The sequence below is a fragment of the Nipponia nippon genome, unplaced genomic scaffold (assembly GCF_047370975.1).
Source record: "Nipponia nippon isolate SJK-2023a ecotype South Korea unplaced genomic scaffold, ASM4737097v1 scaffold_9, whole genome shotgun sequence".
NCBI lineage: Eukaryota > Metazoa > Chordata > Aves > Pelecaniformes > Threskiornithidae > Nipponia > Nipponia nippon.
This window is the reverse complement of record NW_028262413.1, coordinates 44199345-44221609: the sequence shown is the minus strand read 5'-3', so window position 1 is coordinate 44221609 and position 22265 is coordinate 44199345.

The following is a 22265-nucleotide window of genomic DNA, read 5'->3' as shown; positions in this document are numbered from 1 at the left end:
AAGAGACGTACGCTTAACACTGCTAAAAACAGTTTAGCAGACCAGCTAGGACAGCGGCTGGCTGAAAGCTCCTGCGTTGCCCACCAACATATTAACAAATGGAGCGCCTATTTCCTTTGGCCCATTTCAAGGGGGTAATCTATTGTTTCCACAGCTCTACTGAAGAGTTCAAGAAAATGGGACGTAGTGCAAAAACTAACTTTGTAGCTTGCCTATCTCATAGCCACCTGGGAAGTAAATTCTCTTGAGAATGAATTTTTACGGAAGACTTACAAAAGCATGTAGTGCTGACTTGCACGCTGAGATCAGGCAACAGGGAATTCTGCTGAAAACTCTCTTCCAAATCTGGTTTGTCACCAGGAGATCAGAAAACTTCTTACTGCCTTCCATAGGCCAGAATCAGACCCAAAATGCAAGAACATTGCCTATCATAAAAAACCCTCCAGATTGCAAATGTGTGATCAAATATTTATCACAACACAGTCTAGCACCTGGGAATTCACACAGTAAAAACCAAAAAACAAGGCAGTAAGGGATTTAGCAGTATGAACTGCTTTTGCATGGCATTAATGATGGTCAAGGTCAATTTAGGCTGAGTCTCTACAGTATACAGCCTTTACATTTTTTTCCCCCTCCAATTGCAATAGCAATAATTATGAACACGTTAGGAACAAGATCTAATCTGAATGAGTTTGCTTTGATTTAGCCTGTTTACGTTTAAATCATGCATCGGTCTGGTTCTAATTCAAGGTATTTACTGGCACCTATGTAGGAAAACTCCATTTACTTCCAGTCATTCTTCTGATGTAAACAAAATCTTTGTCCTGCAGCTATATCTTAACTACGTTAGGAGGCACAATAGCTATGTAATGGTATCATCTGCACTTCTGTCACTGCATATATTATTTTTGCCAACTTGCAAGTAAATTAGCACTAATAGCAGTCTACCTATAGTGGCTTAATCATAGACAAATTCTTGAGTTCCTATCCCAGTAGTGTTACTTACAGTCAGCATGATCCCAAGGCACTAAGGAACCTCACCGACCCCCTTGCCTCGTCTGTAAAGTAGGGATAACAATATGGGGTGGTGGAAGGATGTAGTGGTAATATTTGTAAAGCGCTTTGAAGATGCTGAGAGTGCCAAGTGTTATCATGGTTTCTAAGCTCTGAAATGTTTGATATGATTATGTGCACACATAATTTTTAATGGTAATTCAGAGTGCAAATTAGAGATGATATTTACATTTCTTCCAGGCAAGCTTAATTTCCAGTTATCAAGGAAAATATCTATTGCACAAATAGGGTATCAGCTATTCAGAAGTTCCCTTAGGGCCTACCAGTTCTACAGCATGCCATTTTTTTTAAGCTGTCCATGAGATGACAGACTGTAGCTGTTCCCTTGGAGGTATTATGGATTACTGATGAAACAATAACCAGAAGTAATATTTTCCCATCAAAACTGGAGCCTAGGGTTTTTGTTGTTGTAATTTTTCTCCTAACAACACACGCTTTCAAAAAGACCTTGCCTTCATTTATACATAATTTGCAAACCTATATACACAACCACTGAAAATACAATTAAATTCATAATGGACTTTTTTTAAGCAAAAGTCTGTATTTCTCTTCTGTTGAAAGCACAGAACTGTCAGTCTTTGCAGTTGGAAAATTTAGCATTTCTGTTTGCTAAAGAAAACCATCTGAGGCTGAATGTGTTTATTAGTCAACTTCTACTGCAGCTTCTAAACTGCAGCAGCCTTGGACTCTTGAAGAGACAACGATGCAGACAATGTCCTTAAACATCTGGCCTGTGACCGACGGCCAGAAGAAAGGTAGCGACACAAGCTGGAGGTAGTCTTTGCAGAGAAAAGATCGAGCAGTTGGAATTCTGTTTAGTCTGCTTATCAGTGACCTGAGAAAAGACAGTGCCGTCCACAGAGCACTAGTCAAAATGCCCCATGTAACCTTTAAGCAAGTTATTAGTACACAAACCCACGAAGACATAGCGGTGCTTAACTCCTTCTGAAACCAGGAAGGGTTGGTCACCTAAATGCTTCTCTGGCTCAGAAGGGTAATCTCTGTGTCTTAATTTCCCACCAGCAAAACGGACACAATGGTACTCCTTGTAACTCAGAGGGGACTTGTAAGGAAAAATCCGTTAAATGTCAGGCTTTCAGGACATGGTATAGATGGACTTGGCAGTGTTAGGTTAACAGCTGGACTCAATGATCTTAAGGGTCTTTTCCAACCTTGACGATTCTATGATTCTGTGATTCAGTGACAACAAGGACCACGGAAGTACTTCAGACAGCATCAGCCACTGAATTTCCTTTCATATGCTCATTTACCCATTCACCTGCAAAACCGTATAATATAACGGAATGACAGAATGACAAAATCATTGAGGCTGGGAAGGCACCTCTGGTGGTGTCCAGTCCAACTCAAGCAGGGCAAGTTGCTCAGGATTGTGTCAAGCTGGGTTTTGAGTCTCTCCAAGGATGGAGGCTCCACAGCCTCTTTGCGCAACATGTTCCAATGTTTGCCCAGCCTCACAGGAAAGAAGATTTTCCTGTGTTGAAATGGAATTTCCTTTAACAGCAGTTGGGTACATCAGCTATAATCCAAAAGGCGAAACATCACCTTGATAAAAAGTTCACCACACCAAATGAAAAGCAAAACAATAATCTGAAACAATGTGCTTCAATCTGTGTGTATTTTAAATTGCAGATCCTCAACTCTGTAAACCACCTGGCACAAGTGACCCGGTATGTTCTCAACATTAATGGGACCATTAGACCACCGTTTGAGTCCTCATATTAATCAGCTTGCATCCTGCCTTTAATTGCAGTCTTTTAGGGGCAGATAATGTCTCAGTCTCACAGGAAATCTTCATGCTCCTCAGATAGAGTTTGCAGGCTGAGCCTGAGATACTGATTATTGAGGATACCCTGCTAGAGGTATCCAAACAGGCTAGTTCAAGGTTCACTTGTCTATGCCAACCCAAGGCACAGTCACAGCACGGACGAGCGTGTGGTCACATCCTCAGGGTCTAATTCCCATTCATACATTGCCAGACTGGAGCCAATAATGGGAACATCACACTTTCATCATAACACTTTCAAAATATAGGGGGATTTTGGAAAAACACCATGCTAATTTTAATACATTACAATTATTCCATGTCTCGGTTAAAATCCTGACAGCTGGTTTAATTCATGTCTAGATTCTCTGAAACTTTCTCAGATTTTGTCCACATACAGTTTACCTCAAATGCCTGGACTTCCTTAGAAAAAATTGCAAAATATACACATTTCAAAATGGGAAAGCAGAGATACAACACAGCGAGACCGTCAAACCCAGGAATCTCAACTAAAACACGTTCAAAATAAATAACTTGTCAGGATGTGTACACTACATCTGCATTGGTGAGATTTATTGAAGGTTAGTTTAACGCTTTTCTGTCTGAAGGAATGAGGTTGGCTGAAGGTCCCAGTCTGCCTTGTGCGCCCCCAGCTCCGCACGTGCATGGGCACGCACTTCCCTTTGGGTTGCACCAGGTAACGATGCAGCATTGTTAAATGCTGTGCACGATCTCAGGAATTTTGTTCAAAGACTGATTCTGTTTGGGTTTAGTGTCCCTGCCCTCCACAGCCAGGAAAGCTTTTGGTTTTCAGTTCTATTATTTTTGTTTGCTTGTTTTGTTGCGAGAACTGGAGATCTTAGTCCCCCCTTTTCCCTGCAACCTTTACCTCTTTCTGTCTCCATTCTGACAGCAAAAAGGCAGCACATTGAACAGAGCGCCTTGTGTCACTATAAAGCGGGGGAGAAAGAAAAAGGGGGAAAAAAGGTTGTCTTAAACTATCAGACCGTTAATGTTTAGTTTCTTTAATGTGTAACATTTAGAAAGATACCTGAAATAAAGGCCTCTCTATTCAAACAATGCCTGCATCAAACAACGGACCCCAATTTGGGACTTTGGGAGTTCCCGGCCAATTGCTAGGAGTTTGCGCTCCCCTCACTCAAGGGAGGTCTGAAATGTCAAAATCTTCTGTCATCCCACTTGTCATATCACATCCCACGAAAGAACATGGAAGCCATCATCCACTCTGCTGTTTATTGTCATGAAACCCCATAAATACTCACTCTCCATAAACAGTAACAGCCCAATTAAAGCACTCTTTACCAAGCGTGATCATTTTCAGACAGAAAGTATTGATTTATCCACCTATGGGCACTGCATAGAAACATCTCTTAATGAGAATGATAGTGACCTCTGAACCCTGCTCTTTCACCCCGTAATATACTCTCTCAATTTTCTGTTAAGTGGTCTAGTGGCACATCAGCAGAGATGGAAAGACACTCTGATTCTTTAATGTCGACACTGGAAGGCTCGCAAGGAATGCTCAAATCTTCATTGTAATGGGAGGTGAACAGAAAGGTCACTTATATGCAGGGCTTTCAGCTTGTTTGACAAGGCTTCTTTAATAAGTGAAACATTGTTGGGGTACACTTGTCCATCAACTGCCTTTGGCACTCGGCACCGACACAGCCAAACACAAACAGTCGCTATCTCATCGCCTGGCTCTGGAGTCGTTTCACCTGCCCAGAAATCCTTTGCAAAATTTACAGGTTGGTTGGTGGGTTGGGAGTTTTTTAGTACTCAAGGATAGGAAGCAAAAGAGACCCTTGATTTTATTCTGTTCAGCAGCTTAAATTTGTGAGCTTACCGTGTGTGTAATTGACAGCAGACATGGTGTACTAAACCAGTGCATCCGTTACTTTGATTAATCCTCCTTTGGAGTGTGATATTGTTTGATATACAGTACAGGGCTGACACAGGTTACTGTAATGCCACTTTACCAAACAGATTACAAAATTGTGCAGGGAGTATACAGCATTCGTGCAGATAAATGCACACAAGAGGAAATTCTAACAGCTTTTAATTTCCATGCTTTTCAGTTTTATTGTTGTAAATGCAACTGTTTATAGGACTAATGACACAGGCTGGCTCGACTGAGTCAATTACACCAGTAGGCACTTGGATCAGATATTTTGCCTGCTTTCCATTTGCTCTGTCTATGCTTCTGATATTTGCCTAAATTACATTGCACCATGGTGCATTGGCACTTGCCATATGTTATATCTCAAAGCATTTTAAAGGACAATAACAAAAAAAAAAATAATATACAACATGTAGTTCAGAGTCGGGACGCAGGCAAGAGTGTCAATCATTATGAGCTACATTCAGCAAATAGCCCAGAGTGTTGCATTACTGTGTCCTCTAATCTGTGGCGGTGTTAAATGAGTAGGAAAGTTGGTAAGGATGCCAGGGACACCGACTGCTCTAAACTGTGTGGGACTACTTGTGCGCGTCTGTGAGTGCGCATGTTTGTTTGTTTTGGGGCAAGAGGGATATTTGGTGAATTTTAGTACTCATGAAAGTTAGACACTAATAGCACCATCTGGCCTACCACACAGAGCTCCGCAAACTTCCTCCACACAGACCTGCCAATGCACTTCAGTTCTGACCTCCAACACCCTTTCAATTCCAGTAATGAGTCTACAGCATCTCTTGAGAAGAAACTGTCAATTGTTCTGATTTCTGCTAAATTGTGTTATGCTCAGCAATGTGGGCAACTGCCCACTGGTGACTAGCCTGAGGCCACTAAAGTCCAATCTGAACCTTGCCTTCTGGAGGTGAAGAGCTTGCTTAATATACCCAGGCACCATTTTACAAGCCCCATCTCCTTTTTAATTCACTGCTCATCAAAAGTACGCAGAACAAATCTGCATTTAAAGCCCAATTCAAAACATGGGATGACGAAGTTTTGTGACTCTTCCTTTCAGACCTTTCTGCGACCCGGAAAATTTCTGGTTTTAAACACCGGTACAGACTGCCCAAGCTAGAACCTTTCTGCGCGAGCTGGTTTGCCATGCATATCTCTCTCAGGACTGAATTCCAGGATGGGGTGGCCAAACCACGTTTGTTTTGGGCAAACTACAGAATACTGACAAAAGTAGATTTGTATATCACCGGGTCTTCCTTTAATTTGAATCAAAATCCACTCTCAACACTTTCACTGTTGCAATCATTTGATTTGTTATCCACGCAACTACATGACTACTTATAATAATCAGTAAGGAATAAATAAAGCCATTCTTAAACGTATTAATGTTCTGCCTAGACCTTCTTTTCCTATGTTTCGTGTACAATTTAGATCTGGGTCTTTTTTTGTTATTGTTTTTAAATGGCAACTTTCTAACACTGATATTTGGATTGTGCAGTAGTGCTGCTGAAAGTTTTCACATTTGACCATAACAGAGGTTGTGCTATAGTAATGAAATAAGAATTTGTCAGACTTGGTCTGGTCCATAGTTGCTAGACATAGTGTATGGTCTCTTCAAATAGTCAGTTTGAGATGTTTTGAAAGAAGACGCAAGAAATTACGATGGTTTGGGGTAACCTTACCACCTCAAAGAACTGATTTTACTTTTTACTCTGTTGGCTGAAATGTGAGGCTTTACCTTCAAAACGGGTTAGCATCAAACATTTTAATTATGCATATTCTTATTATCTGTAAGGATGTTAAAACTCTCCCTAAATCTTGGTCTCAGATCTGGGAACTGAGATCTGCAGCTCAGGGTGAACATTTGGCTACAGCAGTTTTGACCAAATTAAACGAATGAACGATATTAACAAGTAATCTAATTAAGTGCATATTACTATGTTTGTGTATATTCTACAGTCCTTGCCACCTACCATAAAAGTATTAGAGCTCATCAGTGCAAAGAATATTGCCTTCAACTCCAGTAAAAGGAATAATTTCCCTGCAGGGCAGTAACACTCTTCAACGTGGCGAATAGCCACAGGCTGCGGGGTTGTGACTTTATGGTAAATAGTTACCTCTTTCATCAACAGAGCAATGAATTGGAAGAGCCCCTGGTGAAATGTATGAGGGTAATTTGATTTCTTCAGGTATAAACATGCAGCCCACTCGTTTTCAGGCACTGCTAATTAGGCTGGGTTATCCAGATGCCTTGGGGTAATTATTTTGGCTCTACTTACTGATAGCTGGGAGGGTTGCGAATGTCAGCCGTGTTCTTTCCCACCTTTGGCCGCAGTCCCAGTGATTCATACTGCAGTGATCCCAAGCAAGCATCCTTTCTAAGGGGCATAATTCTACTCCCTCCATAAACATGTCTAATCCTCGGTTTCCATTAGGGTTACTTAGAGTTTTCTGACTGATGGTCAAACACACCGGCAAAGCGACGTCCCCATTTCTCTGTGTGCCTTTAAGTGAAAAACTAAGAGATTAGGCTTGTTTCCCTTTGTTTTCCACGCTGTTAAGTAAAACTATTTTTCAGCAATTCAGTCCAGTGAAAAAATTACAGTAAATTACACCCTTACGCTGCCTAATTAAAAAAAAAAAATAAATAAAGAGGAAGACAATTGAACGATAAAAGCAGGTATATGCAAAAGAAATCACTATTCCCACGGATAAAATGCAGATATCCATGGAGCAAAACACAGCAGATTTGTATGCAACACGACCACCAAGTACAGCAACATCAAGTAGTAAGGCAAAGCCCAGCACTTTCGGACAACTAGACTATGTGATCAAACGCTGGATGAAATGCGGACCATAGCATGTGCAGTAGCTAGTCAGGGTTGGAATATGACCAAAAAGGACTTGATCTTAAAAGATATTCCTGTTATTCCCAGCAAGACCATAACAGAGTCCACAAGGGATCACCCCTACATCACCCAACCTGTCATTTGCCTGTGCCCCCAATATTTTCCTCTTTCCATTCTTTCTGCAGAGTCCCTTTGCTCCCACTCCCTCCTCTTTTTGTTTATAGTTTTTAATTTTGGAGAACTGCTTGTAACAAAGGAGAGGTTGGAGACTAACGTGGAATTCTGACAAGAAAAGGGAAATAATGGGAGCTATTCCACATTGTCGTGAGAGTGCAAAGTTGTTTCATTCCACCATATAATTCAGGATTTTCTAGGGATAATGGGCAAGTTGAAATGGCATGTTATATCACCAGGGTGCAAGCCTGAAGATGCTCCTAACTAGCCCTTCTCTGTGCAGCCAGCTCTTTGAAGTTGTATCCGTCATTCCACACTAGCAGTGTTGATTGAGTAGAACTCTGGTATGGATAATTGATTTTCAGGGCTCTCTCTAAATTATATAAATAACATTACTTACTAAAACAAGAGCAAGACTAGCAATTGTTTAGGGTCGACCTTGAACAAAAAAATTCTACCAAACTTGGCCAAAACAAATTATTCAAAATATATATACATATCTATATGTGTGTGTATATATATACTTAATGTGGCAGAGGAATAGAGAAATACTTATATGTGTATATATACACCTCTATTTCAACAAAACTTGAACATGGAAATGAATGTTCTGTTTCACTTTTTGTTATTATATGTGTACATACACAGAGATACATGCATGAAATATATATAAACACTTAACTTTTTGATATTTTTTTTCTATTCAGAATGATTTGGCAAACTCGGAACAGACTCATAGTTTTACTCCACATAGAGCTGCATTGCCAGTTAAAAAGAATTAGTCATCTGAAACACTTTTCCCTCTTTTAGTTAGAAAAAAACATAATTTTGAAGATGTAGGGATGCTCAGCTGAGATCTGCATAATGCAGCAAGAAGACAAGGGGAAACCCTGCTCTCCCAAGTCCGACATTCACAAAAGCTGATAATAGAAAATGGATGGGGTTCAATAGCTCCGTGTAGTTTCTGTAGCTCACGGCTTTACTCACGGAAACACGGACAGACCAGCAAGGTTCTCGGAAAGCCCCAAAGCCTCCTGCTGTGGCTGCAACCCGAGCAGTGGTGACAGTAGGACTCCAAAGCCACAAGCATCTGCACACTTCAAATCACCTGGCAGTACAGAGCTGAGCTGATTTAGGAATGGGAACAAAACTACCCTTCACCTGAGCCCTGCTAAGCTCGCAAGAGCATACAGTAACAATTTTTTGCGGCAGCACTATGCCTTGTGGACAGTCTCCTGCTCCTCTGTTTGTGCATTGTAGCCTTATCCTACGGTGGGAAGACTTTGATGGTTTGGGCAATTCTTCTGTCCTGCTGTACACACAGGGATTTTTCTCTCTCTTCTCAGAAGCACGCTAAAGAGCAAAACACTGACCTGGACCTCCAAGCCTGCACACACGCGAGCAGCTCTCCTTCTCACGATTTATGCTATTGACATTGGTCATATATAGTCATTTTCTCCAATTGAACCATTTATGCGACAAAGGACTCCTCGTGTTTGGAAAGGGTACTCATGTGAGCAACAGTTTGCCAGTCTCTAGTGCCGATTTCTCTGCTAATAACACAAGGGGGAGAAAATGCTGTTAATATTCAAAGCTCTGAGATTTATTAGCTTTTTGTACAATGCACATTTGTAAGTGTAAATGATGCAGAAAATTCATGTACATGATAATCAATTAAGAACAGTATTTTACACAAAAACTAAGACTCCACACACTGCGTAAATGACATACTTTACTCTAAATTGACCTAATACATTTCCAGGAATGTGTCAATTAAAATTTTAGCCTTTTGGAAGAGGGGGAGAAAGACTATGAAATCAAGGCTATTAAATACTGGGAATAAAATCAGAATATCAGTTTCCAGCTGGCACAGTAAAAGAGGTTAAAAATTTAAAGAAATAAAGAAGCCAACAAAAACAAAAAAAAAAAGAAGAAACAAAACAAACCCTCCCAATCCTACAGAATTAGGCACTAACTTGCTGCTGCCCCACTCTCAGAGATTTCACCCTCTCTTTTGTGATACTTTGATTTTTTGGATGGTCTAACCCCTGTTTCTTTTAACAAAGGGAGATTATAGGGGGCAAAATAGCACCGCCATATCTATAATCTCTGATTTAGGGCCACCTTCCGACCACATAGTGGTTAAATAAGGGAAAAAAATTCTTTTGAAAACGGCACAAACAATTTCTATATACAACAGCATATTTTGCTATAACACAGAAAAGGTCTTCCCAGACTTATGGTTCAAATTACTTCTTTATAACAAAATTAAATCTAATCAATGCTTTACTCTTGTGTATTTTGTTTTCCTCCTGTGTTTTACTCAGCTCAGAGCAGGTTATGCACTCCAGCCAGTTTCTCTTTCAAGATCTTTGTGCCTCCTTTGTGTCCAATGCTTAAACAGTATTTTCACCAAAAATTAAAAATAAAAAACTCACGAGACTCTCAATATTTGACAGGAATTGCTAAAAACTGCAAGAAAGTCCCAGCCAGGAGAACCTTCCCCTCCCAAAGCATGCCTACAACACAAGACTACGTATGTGGGGATGGGCTAACATTTGAACAGAGCCTCTTAATGATTACAGAAATAATCAGCACTGTTTAAGAACCAGGCCCAAGGACTTGGTAAGAGTTTTACCAGTAACCTCAGTGAACCCAGAAGTTTTACACGTCAGGCGTTTGTTCACATGGACAGAAAGATCAGAGACACCAGCTTCCCCGTACTAGGAACAAAATATTATGATTAAATATGTCTGTCTCTTTTTAACTGTATTCCCAGCAGATCCAATGGGGAGACTCTTTCGAAATTAATTAAGCTTCCCTCCCAATTTTGGCGATTTGAATTTTTTTCTCTGACAGTTTCACTGCTGGATGTTAGCTCCTGCCCACCTCTTGCATCTTAAGCCTCTGAACTCCTGCTAACATTTAATAAATGGTCCATTCACAAGTTGTACACTATATTTTTTTGTAGGCTCCTTCATTTGTAATTAAAATGTAAAAGGCAGGAACGGAGTTGACATTCCAGGCTAGCCCCTGCGAGCGCTACGTTTCAGCTGGAGCCAAAGTACAACAAATGCAGCCGACAAGCCAAAGAGGTGCAGCAGCATTTTTGCTTCATGCTTTTTGAAAAGCATTTGAACCCCTATCCAGTGAGGAGGGAAAATCCATTCAGTCCTTTTCATCAGTAATTGTCTTCCCCAAAATAGCCGCCATTATCAACATTTTTGGGGTGGGGGAGGGACTTACATATACCATATGCACAGGCACCGCTGCAAAAGAAAACCAAAGGGAACAAAGCCTGCGATCACATTGCCAATTTTCATTAAAGCCATAGGGACGCTTAATAGTGGTTTCTCAAAAGTGTCAATCATAAATTCCAAACTAGAGCTAAATTCCACCATCCACATCTATAGCTCTACATTCCTGCATCTATAAATGTTGCAGTAGATTTATGGAGCAGTGGGAATTCATGTATGTGTGGGTTCGTGTGTACGTGATTTTGGGGGTGAATGGGGGGGGGTGTTGGGATTTTTTTTCCTTTTTTTTTTTTTTTTTTTTTGCATGTATTTTCTATGTGTCTTTTTGTCTGGTGGCAGCTGTTTCTTCTGACCTCTTCCATCTAAAACTGCTGGGGTGTGCAGTTCCAGCATACCTCAGGGGGCTTCTGCAGAAACTGTTGTTTACCGTCTCATAGAAGCCCTGGTGTTTGTCGATAGATCACACATAATAATAATAATGACCATGCTCCGAGCTGACATGCACTGATCTTCATCATATGGGCTCAAGAAGCACCTGAAGAAACATTTATTTTTTTTTTAAATAATTGTGGAATAATATAATTTCTATTCATGCCTCCGCTACCTATGTGGAGGTGCGCTTCCCCAGATGCTCACTACTGCCTGCATTAATGTGGCCTCTCAAGTGCTGAGCAAGTTTTCTGTTCATACTCAAGTCCATTTATATTTATTATTACAGCTGAAGGGAGTAGCTGCCCTTTCCTTCTTCGAAAAGGAGTCCGTAGAAATCTTTGAGAAGATTCCTTTCCAAAAAAGCAAGTGACACTTGTGCATCCCACCCAGGTGCTGGCTCTGGTGAGGCCGCTGCGCTGCCAACAGCTGTGAGCCTGATCAAAACCCCTTCCAGCCCGCCAAGACTCCCCGCACCGTCCACGGGCTGAGGATCAGGCCCTGAGCTACACATTAGTACCAGGCAAAGATGGGATGGTTTATACTTTGTCCTTCTCAGCAGCAAGATAAAGCAGCAAACCTGCCTCTTCTACAAGCAAATATTATTTTCCTTAACAGTTGCCTTCCCAGCCACTTTGACAGCTGTGCCTGAGAATGACCCACTGAGGACCATAAATACTCTGTGCTTTTTCAAATTTATTTTTATTGTGTGAGACTCACTTTAATGTATTTCTTAGGTGGAAAAAAAATAATAGGACCTAATCTTGGAAGAAGCTGAACATTTCGAGTTAAACGCTGACCATCGTCCACTCCCTCTAAATCATGTAGAACAAGAGGGCTTTCACTACTTCCAGCACCGGTGCAAGAAGGAATATTTCACAAACACCCTTCATTCCTTACCCTCAGATCCACGCTATGAGCTAGATTCCGTGCTGCTGGAAATCAGCATTGCTCCAGTGCAGCAGCAAATCCAAAATGCTGCTGCAGGCTCGAACCGCAGACTGCACACGATGGCCCACGCGATGTTACACCAAGCCAATATAAACTCACAAATAAGGAACAACGGCGTTACAAACTAGCACGCTTTAACAGCCATACTGACTACATATTTTCCCCCAATCTAAAATGACTTCCCAAGTAATGGTTTTCTTTCTCTCATTTTTTTATATTACCCTTTTATACCCAAAACTTTTAACACTCAATTGTTTGTTTTATGATGCCTTTTATAGTTTTGGCAGCTAGTTCACTGTCATGTACAGATTTTAAGAATTCTTATTCACTAACAATGCCATTTTAAACTCTTTCCAGATGAACTAAATTAACAATATTAATTACTTTGCTAAGCAACGTTGGGTTTTTAAGTTGTTTATATGTAGTAAATGGTTTTGAATTATAGGGATTTACAGACAAAAATTTCCTTTCAATTCAGTACTTAAACATATATAGCAAGCTAGTAACAAAAAAGCAATGTGAATCTTCTCCCCCCCGCCCCAAATGTACATTCAGTCTTTTTACTTTTTTTTTTTTTTTTTTGGCTAGTTGGGAGATTTGTTCATTCACCGTAAGAATATTTCAGTGCAATCTAATTCCAACTAGCAGAAGTGTTATACAGGAGAATAAGATATATTGTGTGTGGTTTATTTTGCAGGAGAAATATATTTAGCTTTAGTGGGACTCATAAGCTAATAAACTACCTACAGAAAAAAAATATCCAGCCATAAATCTTTGCTTCCTAGTTTTAATTGTAAAACTCTATTACTGTCGCTCAAAGGGTTAATGATTCTCTTGGCTGGAGGACAATTCATTCTACGGCTAAACGCAATGACAAATAACCATTATTCTTTCCAACTGCACTGATAATCGGGACAGCTTAAACATTTTCGCCAGTATAAGTGAAACCATTAATCCTCTTGGATTTCACGATAAGTGGTGACTGCGAAATAATGACTGTGTCATTGCAGGCAAGAAAAAATGTTAACAATTAAAACAAGTTAGCCATTATCTTACAGAGTACTGAATCGCTTTCACATTTCATTAGCAATATTGTAAGTGATATGTACCTTATTAAAAAGCTCTTATTATCCAAGAAACCTAATTAGTCAAAATCTCTCAGTCACTGGTTTAATTTTCTAATAATATAAATGCCGTATTGGGTAATGCAATGTGAGGAGAGTCGGCTGTTTGTCCAAAAAGAAGTTTCAACAAGAAATTCAAAAATATCATTTAGGATGAAAGGTACAGTGTAAGGAAATACTTATTACTATACCAGGTGAATGCAGGTTTTTTGGAATCCACTGTCTGGACATATAATTATAGAAAAATCATTTTTTCCCTTCTGTGTTTAAGCAAATTGCTCAGTTTTCTACTGAATGAAAGGTCCAAGAAAAAGGCAGAGTAACTTTTCGTCAAGCTGCAAGAGGCATTTTCATTCTCCTCACACTCAACCCTGAAGCTTCCTATAAATGAAGCTGATGAACTAACACCTGAGACACATCTACACCTGGAAACACAGGAGAGAGAGAGAGGCCTCTGCATTTCTTGAAGGCAATGTCAGAGATCACAGTTTCAAATCCTATAGGCTTTAGCCTCTAAACCCCTAAAAAAAAAAAGACCAAAAGTAATACCACCGTTGCTCCTGCTGCTTTTTAAAAAACATACAGTAAGTACCAAAAATATCTCTTGTTGTTTTTCCAGCCAGTACTATTGCTTTTTCTTGGTCAGCAGAGCGAGACTGGGGGGGAAGATGTATTTTAACACAGTGCTGTACCAAAGTGCTCCTGCAAGTGCTCCCACAGATAGAGGATACTATCTATAATTTCTAGGAGCATATGTCTGCATGACTTGGCCCGTGCTTACTGCTTTCAGATGTATGAAATACTAGACTGTAACCGATACAACATAGTTGCAAGCCAAAGGTCCTTTCTCAAAAAAGTGACTGGAAGAAGCTGATGAAGTTGGATAAAATAATTTTTTTATGCCAAAGAAAGCATGTTTGGATTGACAAAAAGACTTACAAAATCCCATTGAATTAGTCAGATGCTTTCAGTCTAAATGCAAGATAGAGAACAGGGGCCTGTCACATGAATTTTTAATTTCACAGTGAGATTTCATTTACGTTTTACCTGAATTATTTCTTCTTTTTTTTTTTTCTTTTTTTTTAAGATATAAAGGAGCCCTGAAAATTGAAGGAAATGTTTAATTTCAGGCCATACGATACATACAGTTTTATAAAAAAGTATCATTATTTTTGTAATCGTTATAACTTTTTCTTCATCAGGCAAGGCTAAAGATGTTTTGACAGAGTGACCTAATTCCTCCCTTCCTCCTCCACTTCTCCTTGTCTCTGCTCTCCTGCATGCAAAGCTTTGGTTTGCACAGAGAACTGAAAAAGCAATTATTTAGAATAAAAATCTGTCACTATTTGATACTCCATCCTCAAATAGATACTTAGGTACCCCTCGGTCTTTCCTTTATTTTGCTTTGAAATGCCCTGCGCAGTCCCAGATCTAATTAAAGAGGCTGGACGATGCTGTTTGCATATTCTCACTGTACTTGAGCACCATATTTTCAATTTTGGACTTACAAACTATCATCTCAAATTCTGATGCCCCATAATTTAAACACTTTGCTCCTTTCCATTAGAGCTTTCCAAACTCCCTTAGAGTTGCAGCTGCAATTGAACTGTAAAATTATGGTTTGGTTTTCAGTGAACAAATGTTTGGACTTGGGATTCTGGCTCATATTTAGCAATTAAGAATGTGCATTTGACTTGACAAGATAATGTGACTTCCATATCTCTCACAGCAGGAGTTTTGATCCCATGTTAGTGTTTAACATATGTTATTTTATACATTACATTAATGTGACTATAATGTACTGTAATGTGGAGTCAAAACACATTTCCAAACCTATCTCTTTCCTTTCAGGTTTTTCTAAAACAAAAAAAAATTAGTTTTCTTGTTATAATAAAAGCTTGTGAGTACAGCTTGCAGGAGGGGAGCAAGACAGTTGGTTATTTTCATTTGCGCTCCATGAAAAATACTGGCCTTATAGCAAATACTTTAACTAAACCTTACCAAACGTACGTTTAGTGAAAAAACCAGTTCTCTTCATGAGGAAAAAGAAGTCTAAGAGCAAACTCTTCATGATGTCTTTTACCCTCTACCTAATACACTAAGGTGCAGGACACTGCAGAGATGAGGACATGATAGAAGAACACGTAACACTTTCGAGAGCAAGCCAGTTGCAGAAAATGCTTACATCTACCGTTATTTCAACTTCCCTGAACGCAATTCTCCCACAGAGCTCCTCAAGTTTTGCGCAACTCTTTTCCTTGGTCTGTTGCTTTTGAGTTTCATACCAATCCGTTTAAATTTAATTTTTAAAAATTTCCTTATCCACGTCCTAAGAATTGTATTGGGGTAGGAGCTAAGGCTACCAATAGTGCTTGCTGTGTTTTATGCATACACCGGGTCAGTATGTACTCAAAGTCACATACCTACTATGTGAGGAACTTCATATACTGTCAGGTCTGGATAATATTTGCAGCAGCAGCATAGGTATTGGGATACTGGCTAGGAGATATTTCAAAGTGAAAATGGGAGCTGAACTCCTCGCTGAAATCTGAGCCACGAAAATTTCCCCACAGGTTTTTAAAATTCAGCAATAATTGCTTTTCTTTGTTTTCCTTTTTACCACTATGGTTATTTCTCCACCAAGGCCAAGCCTGTCAAATCTTAGGCGATAAATACGGAGAGGACTTATATTTGCTTCCATCCTCCTGAGAAAATATTATTGTTATCCTGAGATAAATACAAAATTAAATACTAACATGTAACTGGCATAGAGTCTTTTAGCATTTCGAAGAAGTACTTACATAAAAACTTAAGTGTGGGGAAAAAGCATTTGAATTCATAAACTAATATTCACAGGGAACAAAGCATCAAACTCTAACCTACACCACGAGCTGGTTGCAACCGTGTATTTTGATCCTAACTTCAACCCTTGCTGAAGTTGTCTCCTATGCCACAGGAAAGATTCTAGGTTTATTTCCCCCTAAACCTGAAACTTATTAAATTCAATTTAGTCTGGCCTTTCCTAGCTGCTGGGGAAGAATGATATATTTTTTCTCTTCAGGCTGGACTGCGCTTAAACACAACCAGGGAGTCATGCAAAACCATTCAAGACTAAGGCAAGAGCTTCGGGGGAAGGAAAAAAAAAATTAACTATAGCTGTTTCTGTAGTAAATTGTCAACTGATGTGTTGCTTCAGGATGGGTCAAATCAGCTGAAAGTCAGATCCTGGCTTTGCCAATGAGTCACAACTTTATCAGGTCCTGCCTCTGGTTATTACTGCCAATGTGACCATCTTGTAACTAAGGAAATGCTAGTGCAAAGCTCGGCCTGTCGTGTTCTATATAATCTCCGGGCCTCAGCCTGTGTCTGCAGGTGTTTCTCTGTATTGAATCTCCCTGGGGAATCTTCGGCTTCACAGCAAAAGCCGGCTGAAGTGAAAGTGATTTGATTTGGATCCTATTACAGGCACTTTACCTCTTCTATTTCCGTGATAATAGCAGATTGGAGTCGATTATTGTACCGGGAGGGAAGTTAATGTGTTGTCGAGAAACATTGGTAAAAGTGGCACAGGAAAAGGCACATAAATAAAAGTTGAGAGTGAAGCAAAAATCTGGGAAGCAAACCTGCGTAAGTGTCTTTCTCAGCTCCTACCAGTCTCTGAATGGCTCTGGATCCTTTTCTGTCTTTATTCCAATTTTTAAAAATGAAGGATTTCTTCTTACTTTAATTTTGTCGCTCCTGTACGTCTTTAGAGTGACTGCTCTCCCCCACCCCAGTCCCTGTCGGGAAACTCAGCCACCCAAACAGAGTTGCCGCAAGGACTGAGTTTGCACTGATTACCTTGCTTTGTATTCCCCAGAGTCTAAAAGTTTGCCAGCCTCAACTAATGCACCTCAGAGAATCACAGAAGCAGGAATGAAACCCTAGCTGGGTTTGAAAGAGGCACTTTATGTCCGTTCACAAAAGAAAAGAAAAACATTGAAAAATTTCCAAGAACTCCTGCTAGGTGACAAAGTAGCATTTGTAAGATGCCCTTCAGTGCTCCTTCAACTTCAATACTGAAACCTTTGTGTTCTCTGTGGTGCAGCTTCAGATGGAAGTGATACCGGGTTAGAAAAACATGCTACATCAAACAAGACATGGCTAATAAGATGGGACAATCAGGTTTTGCTCTGATTTCAAATGTTCGCTGAAAAATTTTGTGCAGCTCACCCGTATGCTTGATCGGATTTTAAGTGGCAAGCTGAAAAAATAGTAATTGAAATTGTGACTTTTATCCAAAGACTTTTCCAAGCCAGAGACGTAAAGTACTACTGAAACATAACCGCTGTTAAACACAATAAACTGGTACACAGCAGCACAGCCTGAATGGGGGCAAGCTTTGGGAAGCAGGGCATGGGACGGGAATCAGGCAACTTTGGGGAATATGCCAGTGGAAAAATACTGTTGCAGAGAATTTCCACCTGAGCCCTGTCATCTTCTCATCATCCTTTTTACTACAATGAAATAGTCAGCTCTTCTACCTCTCTCTTATCTCCATCTCCATACTTCTGCTTTGCTTATGTTTGAAATTAACTGGCAATGCCACCAAAACTTTTTCCTTATGCAAATATCCTTGCTGTTGCTTTGAAAAACTAGTATTTTTTATCTCAAGTGTAGTCTTGGGTCAGACCTAAAAAGTCCGGTCAACAAATAATAACAAAAAAAAGAAAATACCAACAACAATTTTTTTAAAAAGCTTTTTTTTTAACTCTTCTTTGGTTTCTCAGCTTTTAAGATGCACATTATATTTTTAAACTTTATCATTTTTAGGGCACTATTTTCACATGACTAAGCCACACGCAGCAATGAATTTGATCCAGCAGACAGTTGCTTGGGCATGGCTGAACGGATCAGTCACAAGAGCACGATTTGCTTACATAGTGGGATGGTATAGAAATATGTTAGCAGCTCTGTTTGCATTGCTTCAGGGTCCTGATATTGCATACTCCTCCTGTTTTAAAATATCCAGAAAACTGATGGCTTCTATATTTTGTTACCTTCACCTCTGGGAGGGAAGTGCAGTATCCGGGCTCATCAGTATGGTCTGAAATTTGGCACATCTATTCACACCTGTGCGAAGCAAACACCAGGGGAGCAGAGCGCCCTGCCAATCCCAACTGGAACAGCCACATCCACCTTTACTCACAAAGTGCCAAGTCAGAAGAGAGCTGACAAATCGTTACAAGGAAGTACATTCCCTTCTTTAAAAACAGTAGCTCTAGTGGAAGAGGAAAAAAACCAACCTTCAGCAGGCAGAAAAAGGGGTGAAGTTGTCTTTCTGAGGGGAAGGCCCAAAGAGCAGGGCTATAACCTCACAGAACCTATGGACTTTATGGTGACGGGTGTCCTTAGGGGAAGACGATGGGACATGCAGGCCCTGTCCTGCCCTCTCATGATGCAACAGGCATAGAAGTTGATTACATGCTGTCTGCACAGCAATGAGCTCTTAGAGCCCTACTCTTCTCCATTATCACTAAACCGCGAAAAGACACATGGGTCATTCAATTAAAAAAGAAAGTTATTTAAAATTTCATGGACATTTAATTTCCAAACTGCTGAATTATTTTTGCATGGAGAAGTCCAAAAATGTACGTAAATTTTGAACTCCTCTTACAACCATCACATGGGGTTAGCTGGATTTTATTTTTTTTATAAACATAAAAAAGTGAGGGAAATTTTAAACTGAAATATAATTCATTTTGACATCCAAGAACCCCACCTACAGAATCAATTCAGCAAAGCAGAGACCTACCTGCAAAATGTTTTGGCATCGCTAAGCCTACATGTTGTCCTGACAAATGCTTCAGCTTAAGGGTATTGCTCACCTGCTCACTGTGTGTCAGAGCAAAAGTGCACTAAATGAATGGAAACTTCTTCACTCATCGTCACTGGTCTGGAAGGGCTTTGCAACAGTGTCTGGACCTCCACCTCTCCTCAGCTATCTCTCTTTTTTTTATTCCTTGCCTTCTCTCTTAGCATTTTTTCAGGCATTTAAAGACCACTTTGTTCCTCATGCCCTCCACTTCGCCTTCGCTCTTCCTCCTTTCCTTCTCGCATTCATTACCCTCTGTCACAATATATCAGCAACATTACAAGGGTACCAGCTTCCTAGGTATAAGCTAATCTGCTCCTCTAAGGATTCACGTCTGTGTGTCTGGTTTATTATAGTAAATGGAAACTCTTTGTTGGAAGCCATGGATTGAAGTTGTAAAGTCATTCCCATTCTACAGAGAGTCTCCAAATGGGAATCTAGGAGAACTATAAAAGGAAAGTCAGTGTCTGCACTGAAGACAGACATGCTGAACACACGATAACTTTGTCTTCTCACTTGTGTCTTACGCATCTTGTCTGTGAGTCCGAACTCCCCCCATTCTGGAGAGCCAGAGGACTGACAGGTCTACGAAGCTGACTTATGACACTGAGTAAACCCTATAGTGGACCACTAAAGTCAGTAGAAACAAAGTCCATTGAAGGCCTAATATAAAGAATACGCCTATATTAAAAGTAGGTTTTCTGTGAAATACATACGATGGACCTCACAGTAGTGAATCACGCAAAGACTGGGCAGCAGTGCCTTCAACCAGGGCCTTGGCTGCCTTATACAGCCATGGCTGAACACTTCTCTTCACGGTTATCATGAAGAGCACTAACTTCTCTCCAGCTCCCTACTCCAAGCACGTTTCCTGAGACAAACCTGATGTGAAATTTTTGCATTCCCCATGATACTCGCCTGCCCAAACTATGTTCTGTTTTAAGTAGAATAAAGGTTTGTGACAGTTATTTAAAAAACAGCAACTCCTAATATTTTGTACAGAATTTGTATCAAGCAGTGACAATCAATTGGTTAAGTCCTACCAGAGTCTTCAGTGTGAGAAAGACAGAGCAGAATTTCTTTAACGAATCTAAAAAAATCTACATCCCACATGAGAATTATTTTTTAAAATCAGCGTTAATAAGAATAACATGTAGAATTTTCAAAGAAAGCCTAGAGGTCCTGTAACAACACATCAGGAGAAAAGGTAATGAGAAGCTTTTATTCTAAGGTTACTAATTAAGAGTATCTGGTAGCGAATAATTTTGGCTGTGACACAGAATCTTAAACAGAAAAAAGAGAAGAAGGACTAAATTATCTCTTTATAATCCTCCTTTGGAAAAATGGGATTTTTCTTTTCCCATTTGTCTCCTGGGCTAAACAATCACCTTAAACATATATGTGAGCTTTGAGGGTTGTTTTAGCTTCCTGGAGGATAGTGCAAGAAATAATACTTGGCTAGAAGGAATGAAATCAGTCCCTATACACAATACAGGGCATTTGAAGCGGAACTGCCTCTGCGCGTCAAAGTGCAGGGATGCTCCACAGTTTTGATGCATTACTGAGCGCTCTCCCTAACCAAACAAAGCTTTGCATCTGACTAGTTGTTACAGGCAACTGATTTACATAATTACTTTGGATTTTTCCCCTCAAAAACACACAACATATGAATCACCGTACTCTGTCTTAAAGTCATTATTAGCCAATTAGAACTCCAGGATTTGCATAATCACTCTTCAGTTATTTCTTGGTAATCATACTGTGATGTGCGATTACCAAAGTCGGACTGGTGACTGTACGGTGGATTATAAGCTCAGAATTATTGAGGGGCTTTTCAGCAATAAAGGAACTACCTCAGACGCTCAATTCCCTTTCAAACTGGCATGAAGGAAACAAAAAAAGCAAAAGACGAGTAAAATAAGGCTCCTAGAGTGATGGAAACAAAAAAGAGAATAATTCTAATATTTATCCACTCATGAGAGTGAAAGATGAGGTTTCTGGGTTTCAGGTCTGATACCAATCCAAGTACAAAAATACTGTGCCTCACAGTCATATGTCTTACAAATTTGTCTGGATAATAATACTGTAACTCAGAAGATAGTAGAAAATATCATGTAAAATCAAGAATTAACATAAAACTCCAGTGAATTCTTCATCATGTCCCTTATACAAAGCACAACCCTGGTTCAAAGCATGCCAAAAGCTATCATGACCACAGCGAAAGAAGGGCTGCATAATGGCTCCTGTCTCTCGTGCGTGATAACGGAGAAGAACAGGGTCAGTAAGAGTTATATATGTAGACAAACTTACTGAACAGGGCCTTTTTCTTGGGATATCTCCTTGTAATATGCTCCAGATACTGTCACGCCAATCTGATCAGGAGCAAAAAACTACCCATGTGGATGATGAATCGTGTGACTAAGTAATAGCTGAAGTCAAGTGTGGATGTGACCGTTCACTGGAAGATGGCAATGTAATGAATCTGCTCCAGAGTTTAGGGGGTTAAGTGGCTTGCCGGAAGACAAGTTAATGATGTACCGCTGCATTCAATGAAGATTGATTGAGAATGGTATAAATGGGCAGTGGGCAAGGACAAAGAGGCTTGTTTTGGGAATGAGGCAGAGTAGTGGGGAAGAGACAGATTACAGCTGAAGGTGGCTGGTGTGTTGAGTTGAAAGAAGTCTCAAAAACCATAGGGAGAGGCATTTCGGGGAAGATGATTTCATTCATGTCTCATACTGTGAAGCAGACAGCCAGCAGAATGGTCATGACAAGCATCTACTGATAACGTTTGCATTACCTACAGCCACTGGACTGACATCATTAAACACAGGGGTAACTAA